Source organism: Dermacentor silvarum, chromosome 5, assembly GCF_013339745.2.
Source record: "Dermacentor silvarum isolate Dsil-2018 chromosome 5, BIME_Dsil_1.4, whole genome shotgun sequence".
NCBI lineage: Eukaryota > Metazoa > Arthropoda > Arachnida > Ixodida > Ixodidae > Dermacentor > Dermacentor silvarum.
Window position 1 is genome coordinate 7,999,441 of NC_051158.1, and position 13,122 is coordinate 8,012,562.

A 13,122-nucleotide genomic window follows, 5' to 3' on the forward strand; every position below is an offset into this window, starting at 1 on the left:
GATAACGTCGTGGCCGTGCGCCGTAGGCTGTGAATGCGAGTGAAAGTGTGTGAGAGTGAGCGGAGGATGGTGGTGTAGCTATAGATCTCGTGCGCGCGAGGAAAGACGGCGCGCAAGGAACTGGGAGGGGGGGTGGGGGGTGTTTTACACCGGCGGCGGCTGCATATGGCGCGGCGGAGCGCCGCCTCGCGGGCTCTATCTTGAAAGAGATCTGCGATGTGAGGGGACAGAGTAACGGTGCGCCTAGGGCTAATCTATTCGTGCGCTCTGTGTTCTCGCCGCATAGTTTGAGTTTTAGCACAGAATCAGCACAAAGGACACATGGCTCGCTGCTGCTGCGGCGCTTCATCACGCCAGAGTTTTCAGAGCAAGTGTCCGCGGTCATCGAGTGAGGTGTGTTCGTGTTCACCTGTCGGCACGTGACCCCATATGCTTGTTAATTTAGTAAGTAAGCTAATTTTTACAAGTTGACACGGTCGAAACAACTACAATCCCTACGTCAGATAGCTGTCTAATAATTTGCTATCCCAATCGATGTTTCGGGTTCGGAAGAAACTGCGACTTTTTACTAAGACGCTAGCGCTACTGATCGGCCTCTGCTGGCTACACACAGAGGAGCTCTGAAGGTGTTTTCGTTTCAATTCTTTGATTCATTTGGCGCGGTATTGACAAGTGTTCCAACATGTCTCCGCGCAAGAGCACGTGCATGGCATTGTTGCCGCTTTTCGTATACAGTGCAGCGGGCTGCGCAATGTATATAAAATGCCATGAACAAATGAGGAATTTTTTGTGTCATCCAGACGGTGGTACATTCTGCATGGTTCTGAACATGAACAATGGCAAATAACTTGCTCTGGAAAAAGACCACAGCCGATCACTTAAGAAGAAGCGTTAGCTCGCGCGCTCTAATCTAAAGGCATCGGAAAAGATAGTGTTTCTCGGCAACCACTGCACCAACTTTGTTGAGGTGTGTTGGATTTAAAAGAAAACGTTAAATCTGGTGACCGTTCATAGCAAGATTTTTAATTAGGCTGTCAATTGCTTAATATAATGGTCGAAAATCTCTCATTTTATGAAAACGAAACTATGAAGTTTACAGCTTTGTATGTTAGCAAATGAAGACGATATCACAATTTTGTTGATTGCATATAATAGTACAGATAACGCAGGCAAATTTCAGTCATTATGCTTGGCTTTTGAACATACCATTAGTATGTGAGTAGGACTTTTGAAGAACCCTTGTAGACAATGTAACAAATTCACGTAAGATATAAATTGATATAGTGAATTTGTTCGCTTTGAATGCTTCAATGGTCGCAAATTACAGAACTGCGATATCTTTCTTGGTGAGAAGCTACGAATTTCTAGACCCCTTGCTTCCATTTTGTTCAAACTAACCAATTTATGAAAATTCGTTCGAAACATTCAGACTTGTAATCAAAATTCCGCTGCCAGCAGTTATTACAAATTACTTTTTTTCTCTCAAATGAAGCAAATTACATTAAAATTGGCCTCGTGGTTATCTCATAAAAGCGTTTCTGCGTTTTACATGTATTTGAATAGGTGGCATCGGAGTTGCGCCCGAGCTAAAGCTTCCTCTTAAAGCAGTAAGCTTTACCTTGATAACGTGGTGCTTACCTCGATGTTAAAGAAGTCTCGTCAAGCTCAAGGATACAGAAAGTGCTTTTTTTTTAACTATCGGCTACTTGATTGAAAACTGCAGATCCTAATTGCAGCAGATATGATGTTAAAGCTTCTTGTTATATTGTTTCGTTTGACACACCGCCATGAATTCGGCGCTTTTCTGAATATACATTCAGAGAGGTTTGGCAGAATTTACATCGCGTGAGTTCAATTCCAACTAAGCCTCGTATAAATCTTCAAGGATTTTTTTTTTCATTAAAACGTGGCACACAAAAAATTCCAGAGTCTCTTATGTTGTCCCTAAGAGGACTTCAAGGCGAAAACCGATTGTACGATTTCGTGTCGACGACACGGTTTTTGCTCAAGGACGTTGAAGGTCGACTAACAATGAGACGTATAAGGCTTTCACCTTGATATGTGACACACAGTTACCCAAGTTGGCGTAAGAGGAGTTCATTGAGGAGCGGCGCATTACCATGGACACAAATCCAGTTCCTAAAGTTGGCATAACAGAAGGTCTCTGACAACAATTTATACCCTGTTGACGTGGTGCCACCTCCTACCTACCGGTGCACCTCCTACCTCCTACCTACCTCCAACCTATCGGTCCTACCGATGCAGCCGTCATGCGCCTAAAGACGCACGCACTAGGCACACGTTTAGTCAACCAGAACCGTTGAGCCACCGTGGCGTCGAGGAAGCATGTTCCTCTCGCACCAAGGAGGACCGGGTTCGATTCGCAACCAGATCAAAATTTACCTAATTTTCTTTTCCAATGCATTAATTTACTGGACTGCCTGAGAAACTTGGCGTCAATTCGGCCATTTTTGACGAGTTTTTACACTTTGCCATCGGCCATTTTTGCTACCAACATTCTATCACGCCGACGACTACAACGCCGGATTTTCGCGTAATGGGGCGCAAAATGCTTTCACATTAAAAATTTGACGCAGGAGACGGAGGGAACAAGTCGGCAGAGTCGGTGCGCAGAATACAGCTTTAAGCGCGCGCTCGTAGGGACAGCAGGACCGTGACGTACAAGAAATTTACCCAGGCTACTTCAAAGCTTCCCTGATGGGCTAGCGTCTCCTGACAACAACGGTGGCCGGAACCATGCGAGGAAGGCTGCAGAGGCGCGGAAGTGTTGGCGCCTGGACCCGAGCTCACAAAAGACGCCACCCGAAGCAACGTACTTTCCCGACGCCCTGTGGCGTCTCTCCCCGGTGTGAGCAGACGTGGCGGCGTTTCGGCGACCAGACAGCTGTAGGACTTCGCCGTCCTTGGCCAAGCCGGACTCTCTTGTTAGAACTATGCAATTTTCACCACGGAGTGTAGCTGACAAGTTTTTGTTTAAGCCCACTTAGTTTGTTGCTGGCACTGTGTTACACTATAATTTTCTTGGTAAACCTTTAGGTATTTGACGTTCAGGTGTCTGCCTATTGCAACCATGTCATTCGGGACCGTTAGATTCGTATATAAAGCGTGTTTTTTGTGCGATTGTTTAGTTAGAGCAGGCGTTGTTTATTTCTGGCACGGAGGCAGCCCCTTGGCTGTTAAAAAAAAGACACGAACAAATAAAGATAAAAAAACACTATAAACATATTGCGATACCTTTTATCCTCTGTTATAAAGACGGCACTGGGCATAACCGATTTTCATTTGACTTCCTTTAGCGAGCTGTATGTTGCTAAAACAAAAAATTCATTTTTTAAACGCAATGCATGCTTCTATTTGGTAGCAGCATCTCCGTGTATATCAATAAAATACCTCTACCTCTATCTATCAAATAAAATACCTCTACCTATTTTTACCTTGGAACATTGTTCTGATATTGCTTGCACATAGTGATAACATGTTATATTTTTTCAGAGGGATACAAATTACTTTTTGCAATGTTTTAGATATTGATGAGTATACTGCTGTTCGTAAATAGAAATTTGCAGCATTATCATATTGGAAGTAGAGATGCATACTCTGCACTTTTGATTACTACATGTTATTTCTAACAATATTTACTTTTAATTACTTATAAAATACTATATCTAAGAGTATTTTCACAGCAGTAAGCGCAGGAAAAACGTAAGAGAGCAGCAGCGGTTGAAAAAGTTCCAACTACATGCGAAAAAAGAATAGACTTCCCGCCGGTTGGCTATGGCATGGCGCTCGCGAGAAAAGTCAGTGAAATCAAAAATTTTATGGAACTCTATAAAAATTTGCAAAGTAACTGCTGCGCCTGTCATTACTCCACAATGTTTAGCTTGTTCTTGACGTATTCTGGCTAAAGTATATGATTATGGAATAAGGTATTATGCTTTCGGCCACATCTCTCATACGCAGTCTCTAGCAGAAATCACGAAATCAGAAGGATAAACAAATTCCTCGGAGGTTCTGTTTTTAATATAAAATAAGTGATGTAAAATATATGCGAAAACATATTGTCTGCTAGAAAAACGCCTCAGCAGCGTCAAAAATACGTCCGGCACGTTTCCACTTATATAATACGTCACCATTATGAAATGCCTTTCAGCCGTGTTTCCGAAGATATGTTACGAAGAAACGTGTCTCCACAGCCTGTTCATCACTTTCGTATCTTCCATGATGCCAATATTTACAATAAAAGTGCAGTGCCTATTGTGTTGGGTCGTGGCATTTCAGCTAATTTTGTGAACGGAATGCTTAATACTATTTCGTCTATTCGAAAAGGAAGCAAGATGATGGACACCAAGTGCGCTAACGTACCTGCCGAATGTCAATAATTCAGGCCACCGAAATTTACTTTGAGTTCTCAGCCAACGCAAAAAAGGTATGCGTGCTCCATATACGTATATATGATATCATATTTCACTCTATGATTGACGAGCGTAGAGTTGTACTTGTGGTGCTTTGACATGATTTATATCCTTCTGTAACCTTCATTGGCAGAGTGCATTTTATAAAATACCGGGAAATCACTTTATATAACTCATCCCATCATTGTACTTTATAAATGCGTTTTAATTTTAGACACCTGTTCTACGAAACTGTCGTGCTTTTATTTCACATTAACCTTGAGAATCTAATTTGCAGTGACAATTGATATCTGACTACTCGTTACTAATACAATAAATTATAAACTAAATTATTTGATTTGACAACTAGTGGTGCATGGCTGTAAATATATTAAGAATTAATTATGCGATTTCTAAAACAATGGTCGCACCCCTCTGATATCGTACATAAATGTACGCTAGCATGACTCGAACAAAGTATGGAAACCCATGCTCGGAAAATGCTTTTCCGCAGAAAATGTGTAAAGATTTATGTCTAAAACTCTAGCTCACTTCAATTCGAACGTAGCCGAAGTTGTTATATTGAACTGTAACTTAGCTATATTGTAAGGAGAAATGCTAATCAATATAGGCAGAGACCTCAAAATCTTTGTAGATTCACTTTGCGTGAATCTACGAAAGTATCTTGTACCCGACATGTGTATTTCACAAAATACAACTAACGCTTACATTTTTTCGAGTACAAATATACGCATAACTGAACATGCATCAACAATGAATACAGACCTCCCGTGCAGCTGCTCTTTTTTGTGGGGTTATTCAGTAACATGTATCGCAAGAGGAGGTATTTGAATATACCATAAGTCATTCCGAAACAATGTGTTCAGGTTTTGCGCCACTGTTACCGTTTATAAGTGTTCGGCCTTTGTTCTGAACGAAAGCCCTACAATAAATAATGCATATCCTAAAACGTTGCTCTTACAATCCTGCCATCAGATGTTTTCAGCCGAGCTCTAACGAGCAGGAGCGAAAACCCGCGGCATTTTCTGGAGCGTATTAGGTATGATGAACATCTCATGCTTCAATATCGTCATCACTTTTGCTGTTTTCACCAGCCTTTTGGAAACAACGGAAAAGGGAGGTACCTCCTGTGCACACGCATATAGATTGCATGACGATAGAATGCACACACATCCAACGGGGCAAGACCCTGCCACACAGAAAAAAAGTAGTCCACCAGCCATTAGCAACGCAACGATGTCTGCACATGGAAACAGTGCACACCAGCGTAAGCTTGCTTCTTCTCTTTTCTTTTCCTTATATTGCCAAAGTAGTGGTTCAATGCGACCAAGCTACTTCAATAACATGGTTGAAATATATCTGCAAAGACACTGCAGCCTCCCTCCTGCCCCGCATTGCACAGCGATAGATAAAATGGTGCGAGTGTCTGCCAAATCTATATAGGTTGGTAGGATTGCTGCCATGTAATTAATAAACGCTAATCATAAGGCGGGAAGAACTATAGTAACGTGGTTTTTAGTAGAAATGTGCCGATTATAATTTAATTACACCCACTTACTTGGTCAATTTAAAGAAAGCGTCATTTTTTGTGGTGGATTCAAACTCATGGAAAACTGATGTACAATTTTTCTTGTTTACCAATTTTATGTTGTGGTTCTGATTAGTTGGCCCATCAGATTAGAAGGATGGCTGTTCATGACGTCTTCAAGTATTTTGCTGAGGCAGAAGTTGCTGAATGCCAGTACCACGAAAAACCAAAACAACAAAAACTTCATATTATTTTATGAAGTGGCAGATTCGCAGACAGGCTTCGTGAAAGGGCGCAAGCACGTTCTCGGCTTTCGAACCGTGGCCATTGAGAGCGGTAGAATATGAAGAGGTTATTTATGTGGTATTCAGCGGATGGGGGTGAGTGAAAAACTGTTATGAACAAAGCTGCTATATGGTGGTTCCACAGCTAGTGCGAAGATTCATGCGCGGGCAGCCAAGATAGAAACAGTTGTTTTTTCCATGCCTTGATCGTAGTTTTGTGCTTCATATTTTCATAATTGCGACACGTAATCTCATGTATTCTCTATACCGCCGAGGTCACTACATTGTTCTCAATTTTGATATACAGAGCGTCCCACCGAACTTGTGCCAAATTAATATATATATATATATATGTGTGTGTGCTAGGGCTACGCAACTGGACAGAACCAAGGTAATATTACGTTCTTTGCTATATAGCTTAGAGCAAGGCGATTTTCTTTTTGTATCGCCAGATATGGTGAAATGCAAACACGAAATCAGGTGGATGGAAGATGGGAAACGTCTACGCAACGACGTCACGAGGACTGTGGCAATGTGTGATGCTTGTCGAGGGATGAATGGTGACACCAGGTGCCTTCACAGAAAAGTACGACACATATCTAAATGCATTTAGAGCGTCGAGGCCAAATGTGTCACAGCGGCACATTCCCTTTTATGGACTTCGACCAAGACTGTGAAAATACATATTTACCCAAGGTTTTCATAACCTAGCCCAAATGTGTGAAATCTTCCACAAAAAAAAGAGAGAGAGAAACCGTTGCATAGCATCCGGTATTCACTGAAGAGGTCTGTGTGTTGGAGAAACAGCTAAAAGCCAACATTATATCGAAAGGGATCATGTGGTGATGTGTTGTTTTTATTACACAAAAAAGATGTCAGCCTGATAGCAGCTGGATAGCAATGTTTTTATATATGCACTGCACGGCTCTCAAGATATACCGAAATGCAAATGCAAAATCAGATGTATGGACGCTGTGAGACATCTACGCAGCTATGTCACGAGGACTATGTCGTTGTATGATGATTATCGAGGGAAGAGTGGTGATAACCGGTACATACATAGAGAAGTACGACGCATATCAAAATACATTTATGGCATTATGCCAGCTGTGCCACTGTGGAACATTCCCATTTACGAATACTGACCAAGAGTTCTAAATCTTGGTCACATATAGTGTCCCAAGTTTTCGGTAACTTAGTGAAAATATTTGAAATGTAAAAAAAGAATTCCTGGTATATCAAATGGTGTTCAATGAAGAGATTTGTGTGCTTTCAAAATACCTACAGGCCAGCATTGTATGAACAGGTTTTATGTCATGGTGTATTGTTTCATTACGCAAAACACATGTCAGCACAATGGCACTACTTCTATATAGGCTCAGGATACTTTGGCACTGAGACTGCAGTGAACAGGAAGCAGTGCTTACCGTTTGGGTGTTTGTAGGGAGCTTTCTCAATATGTGAAAAAAATTATCCTATTGCATGCCATTTAATATTGTTCTCAAAAGAAGGAAGTTGGTTTTCCCTTCCTTGAATAAATCATGTGTGCCATTTAAAGGTACTGCACCTATTAAAAAGTGTTTATATCAGGGAGGCGTGTTTTCTTTGTATTTCTTCAATGTTTAAAATTGATCTGCGTACTGTAGTTTCCGTTGTGTTTCCATCCTTTCTATAAACTATTTGTACCATCCTTCTTGTAGACTCTATTTCCATGTTTTGTATAGACTGTGTGTTTGCAACTTTCAAAAGCGATAGCTTTCTTTGGCTCTTCTCCCCACTTCGCGATTTGTGAGTTTCTGGCCTTTATAAACAACTTTGTACACTAGATGTCACTAGTTGTTGGTAGAAATAAAAATAAGTACAATAATTAAATAATTCAAATTTCTTAAGATCGGTCAAGAACCCTCGCCATAGCAAACAATCTCGATGCTATAATCATTCAACCATGGACGCTTCTTACCTTTAATCATTGCCTATGTCAATATATTTTTACACAGACAGAAACATTACCACAGAAAAGGACAAGCTGCAGGCGAGCTTCAGCTCTTCCAGATTTTCTAAAATTTCTTCGTATGTAGGAATTTAGGCGCATTTTGTTCGATCTTTTGGCCTTCTGTAAATCAGCATGTGCATTCTAAAAAAAGTATTCTCGAAACGGGCGAGCTGATATCAGTATCAACGTGGTACACCGCCATTGTAGACAGACCTATTGTGTAAGTACGTCGGTCCTGGTCCTATTAGACCTCGAACACTTGCCTGGAAAGAAGGATCAATAAACTTGTACAAGGCAGCACATGAGATACTTGGCGCACTAGGCACGTCGCATAGCAACAGCTTAATTACATAAAGTGAGTGAGCGCAGCTCCTATATGACGAGGAGCAAAGAAGTTACGGGGCGCGTTCGTCCTCGAAATTCATTGCGGGTCTCACATTGCACTTTGGTGTTGTGGCACATTTCTGCAATGTAAATTACGTCGTGTCTGTTTATTGAACTCAATATAAGTACCACTTACGCTGCGCGTCAGGAGCGCCTCAGGGCGCCATTTTGATCACAGAAACTTTAGCGCCTGCATCATGCATATGTGACGATGAAGAAAGAAAGCGGGTTAGAGGTAAGAGGTGTCTAAAGAAAATAATACAGAGGAAAGCAATAAAGAAGGAGGTATGGTCATTTAAGGAAAATTATAGTGCAAAACAATAGGCATATAACAACGTTTGAAATATATGAAGAAATATGTAATACGTGAGAATATATGTGTACTTGTGCGTTACTACATGACCTCTCAAAGTTGTTTCTGAAAGATATGCTGAGATATATAATACGTGAGAATATATGTGTACTTGTGCGTTACTACATGACCTCTCAAAGTTGTTTCTGAAAGATATGCTGAGATATATTTACATGGCTACGGTTTACAAATGTCGCAAAGCAAGGTTGTCTTTACGGGAATTCTATATTTCTCTCGTGTGGAAAACTGGTCAGTGCTTTCTAGTTTCTTCCGTGTTTTCACTCTTTGTTTAGACTGTGTTTCCAACATTTGTGTTTCCCCCGTGTCGAAGATGGGCCACTGCTTCTTAGTGTTCTGTTTTCAGCCTTTGTATAGACGCCGTGTTGGCAACGATCTTATGTCGGCCGTGTGGAAAATTGGCCAACACTTTCTGTTTCATATTCTTACATCCTTTCTAAGAAATAGATATTTCAACATGCATGTCGTTTTTCGTGCATAATTACGCACTACATTGCTGAGTACGTTCGTATCATCCTTAGTGTGTACTACATGTTTACAGTAAACCAGCTGTTTGTTGTGCTTGCTAATACAGTATATATATATATATATATATATATATATATATATATATATATATATATATATATTGTATTAGCCAAATCTTAAAAATATGCGAGTGCCACGTAACTGGACAAAGCCAAGGTAATGTTGTTTGTCAGCGCTTGAACCAAGACCGAATATTATTGGTATTTCGCCCAAATACATATTTAGTTATTATTAATTATTTATTTTAACAAAAAATATATTCAGCACAAAATTGTCAAGCAGAAATCTGTAGGTCGTCGTCGAAAATCCTTGATTCATCCTTCTGATGCTAAATACGTGCTATCTAAAAGATCTTTCGAAGCGCTCAAGAACGCCCACAAAACACGAGAAACTGTCACAATACGTAGGGTCGTTTTATTAATTCAATGCTAAACGCATTACCGTCAAAAATCACCGAGAGTTGAGTTCTGCGGAATGTTTTATCTTCTTTGAGAAGTCCTCACGGCTGCATTGAATTCTTTTCTAAAGGATTGAAGCACAAGTGCATGCATGAGAGTCTCGTATGCCATCCACCGGGAGCCTGGACGCTCGGCTATTGTTAAGCTTTTGTGACATTTTTTCTAACCGTAAGCTTCAAGTGTTCTGCACATAGGCTTCCCACATTGTATTCCATTCCCTTCCGAGAAAAAACCTTCACAAATGCAGGCATACAGTTAGCTGCAGCAGCCCGGGTACGCTTTAAGGCGGAAATGTGCCATACATAACCTTGAAGAATTCTACAGATCTGCCAATTGCATTTTGTTTTCTTTTTTTGACATGTAAGCAAAATACTACATATAAAATACAATCAAAATAACATTACAGCAGTGGCATTGTTATTGTATGCTCGATGACGTCACATGGACAACCAGTAAGATCGCTTTCTCGGCATATGGGCTGTGGTAAAAAAATCAGCAGAGGGACATCACTTTGATGGCCATAGGGGTGATATATCACTGTAATAGCAATTATATGGACACTCCTGGCAAATTTTCGCCGCCGTCATCAACGTCGTCGTGAGGGTTCATATAAAGTCCAAGTGCAATAAGATTGCTACCGTGCGCGGTATGCAGCAGTGTGAGTGAAAGCACGCTAGGGTGAGCCGAGAAGGCTTGGTGCGTCGGAGCCTTCTAGCACACACAAGGGCGGAAGGCGGGCAGGGTCCGTTCTAAACTAATGTGCGCGTGCACAACGGTCAGAATTGTTTCAAGGTCGCGTAGTCAGTTCACAGCGTTGTCACCATGCTACAGGGGCGCGCTGACTGAAAACTGTCATGCATCCTATTTTTCTAGCTCAGTGGAACTCCTTGATTCATAATATGTTTCAGAAAGCATGAGCGATAAAAACACTAAAAGGGAGTGGTCATTTTTCTGGTTGAAACATCCAGTAAGGCAAAAAATGTACAAAAGGAAATGAGCGGAATATAATACGACATACGACGTAAAAAGAGAGGTAACAGACCGTACATTTCTCCAGTAAATCGAATGCTTTAAATAGTGAAGAGTAAATATATCCTGGTCAGTAATGACCAACCCTAAACGCAGGAAATGACTACTCAGTTTCTACAGGAAAACAAACCGGTATATTAAACATATAGTTTTTAAAATAGCATCAACACATTAAACAAGTGAAGACTGAATAAATGAAAACGTTCATATACTACGGTTAATGCTAAGGACAAAGTAGAAACAGAGTAAAGGATAGTTTATTTTCTGCTGGAGAAAGAAAGGTTGTATAGTACAGTAAATAAAAGGTCAACATACTATATGGTCCGTATAAGGGGGAGGAGAACATAAAGTAAATAGACAATCTATTTTTACTGGTCAATGCAGCGGGAAATTTAACACGAAGTAAACACAGGAAACAGAAAGTGGACTTAAAAAATAAAAAAAGGTAAATTCATTTTCATGCGGTTGCATCCTTATAGAATATCGAAGATGGTGTCAATAAGAAGGCTTCCTTGAACTACCCTTATTTGTGTATACCAATAACACGCGTGCTTCTTTAGGAAATAAGTTAAATTTTATTACCGCACAGGTTTTCGCATAGAATTAGAAAGGAATGCTAGGCGCAATAAAAATAAACAAAAATAGACTAAGAGCGTTTATGTACAATTAAGCACTCGCAAACTATTTATTCTCCGATGCCTCACTAGACATATACCCCATACATGCGCATAACGACATAAGGAATAACGTAACGTCCAATCGATAAATTATCATAGATGCGAGTCTGCGCTTGTTCGTGTCTTTGTTTATTTCTCGGGTAATCTTGCGCCTCAACCCCCATCTAATCATATACCATACAGCCTGAGAGCAGATGTTGCTTGTTGCAAACCTTGAACATTCTCTTTAGCCTGGGCAACTGCTCTATAAAAATGAATGTTTTTTTCGCGCAGTATATATGCTTTGTTTGCAGGAAATATGCAGGCGCAAATTGGAATCAGCTAGCGCAATACAGGGGTAATTGGAGATCGCAGGGACAGGCCTTCGCCCTGCAGTGGACTTAATATAGGCTGATGATGATGATTATATATAACTACTTTACCTGTTTTACTGCGATAGCAATTATATGGACACTCCAGGCCCAATTCTGCCGTCGCCGTCTCGTGAGGCTTTGTAGGAAGTCCAAGGGCGATAAAATCGTCGCTGCATGCCGCATGCTCTATGTGCGAGTGAAAGCGTGCTAGGGTGAGCGGGCGATCGCGGCTCAATCTCGTGCACGCAAGGGAGGAAAGTGGGTTGGAAGCGCGCCGTCTTATGTCGCGCGCAACGCTCCGGTGGGAGGGTAGGGAGGGAGGAAGGGGGTGCGCGTTCTACTGCGGGTGGCCCAGGCGGCCGCGCGCGCCCGCCCGGGCCGCTGCATCTTGAAAGCCGTCTGCGTCGGGGACACAGTCCACCGTGCGCTGTGTTTTCGCGGTTTAGTGGGAGGCGCAGCACGAAGGTCAATTCGCTCGCTACTGCAGGCGCGCTTCCTCACTCCAGCGTTTTGACAGCGCGTTTCCGCGGTCATCGTGTGAGATGTGTTCATGTTTGCTTGTGCGCGCGTGACACCTTGCTTGTTCATTTAGTTAGTATGTATATGTCTACAAGTTATGCGTCCAATATAAGTACTATCCTTGCTTCGTATAGATGTCCGCTAATTTGCTATCGCAATCGATGCGTCGCCTTTCATGCGAGACTGTGACTTTTTGCAAGAGGAATCGTAACAACCAATTGTATTTCTTTTGCAGCGAGGAGCAGAAAGAAAAGAAGCAACCCTCTCGGGAAGATCGTTCGTAATTTAGGAAAAATGTGTGAAGGTTGCGCGGGCGGGCGTTGAGCACCAATGCCACAAAAGTAGAACAATAAAAAACAATATTTGCACTTCAACAATTTATCCAACTCGGAAACTATTGCAACATTTACTCCCCTGGCTGCTCCCAACGCAGCCTACTTTCTGCAAGATCGCTGGAATGCTATTACAGCCCGCCCAAATGCATGCAACAGCGATGGTGACGACATGATGAAAAGGACAGTGATATTGTCTGCCGGTCGCACGCCGCCAAGTTGCTGTCAGGTGGG

General features: G+C 41.6%; 1 long non-coding RNA gene across 1 annotated transcript; it reads left to right on the forward strand.

Moving 5' to 3' along the window:
* The first annotated feature begins 237 nt into the window (after window positions 1-237).
* On the forward strand, window positions 238-12,907 carry LOC125945523 (uncharacterized). The gene is made up of 4 exons (XR_007466966.1): window positions 238-444; window positions 4,348-4,447; window positions 5,409-5,700; window positions 12,792-12,907. It is a non-coding gene; the product is annotated as an uncharacterized LOC125945523 (long non-coding RNA).
* Window positions 12,908-13,122: the final 215 nt, after the last annotated feature.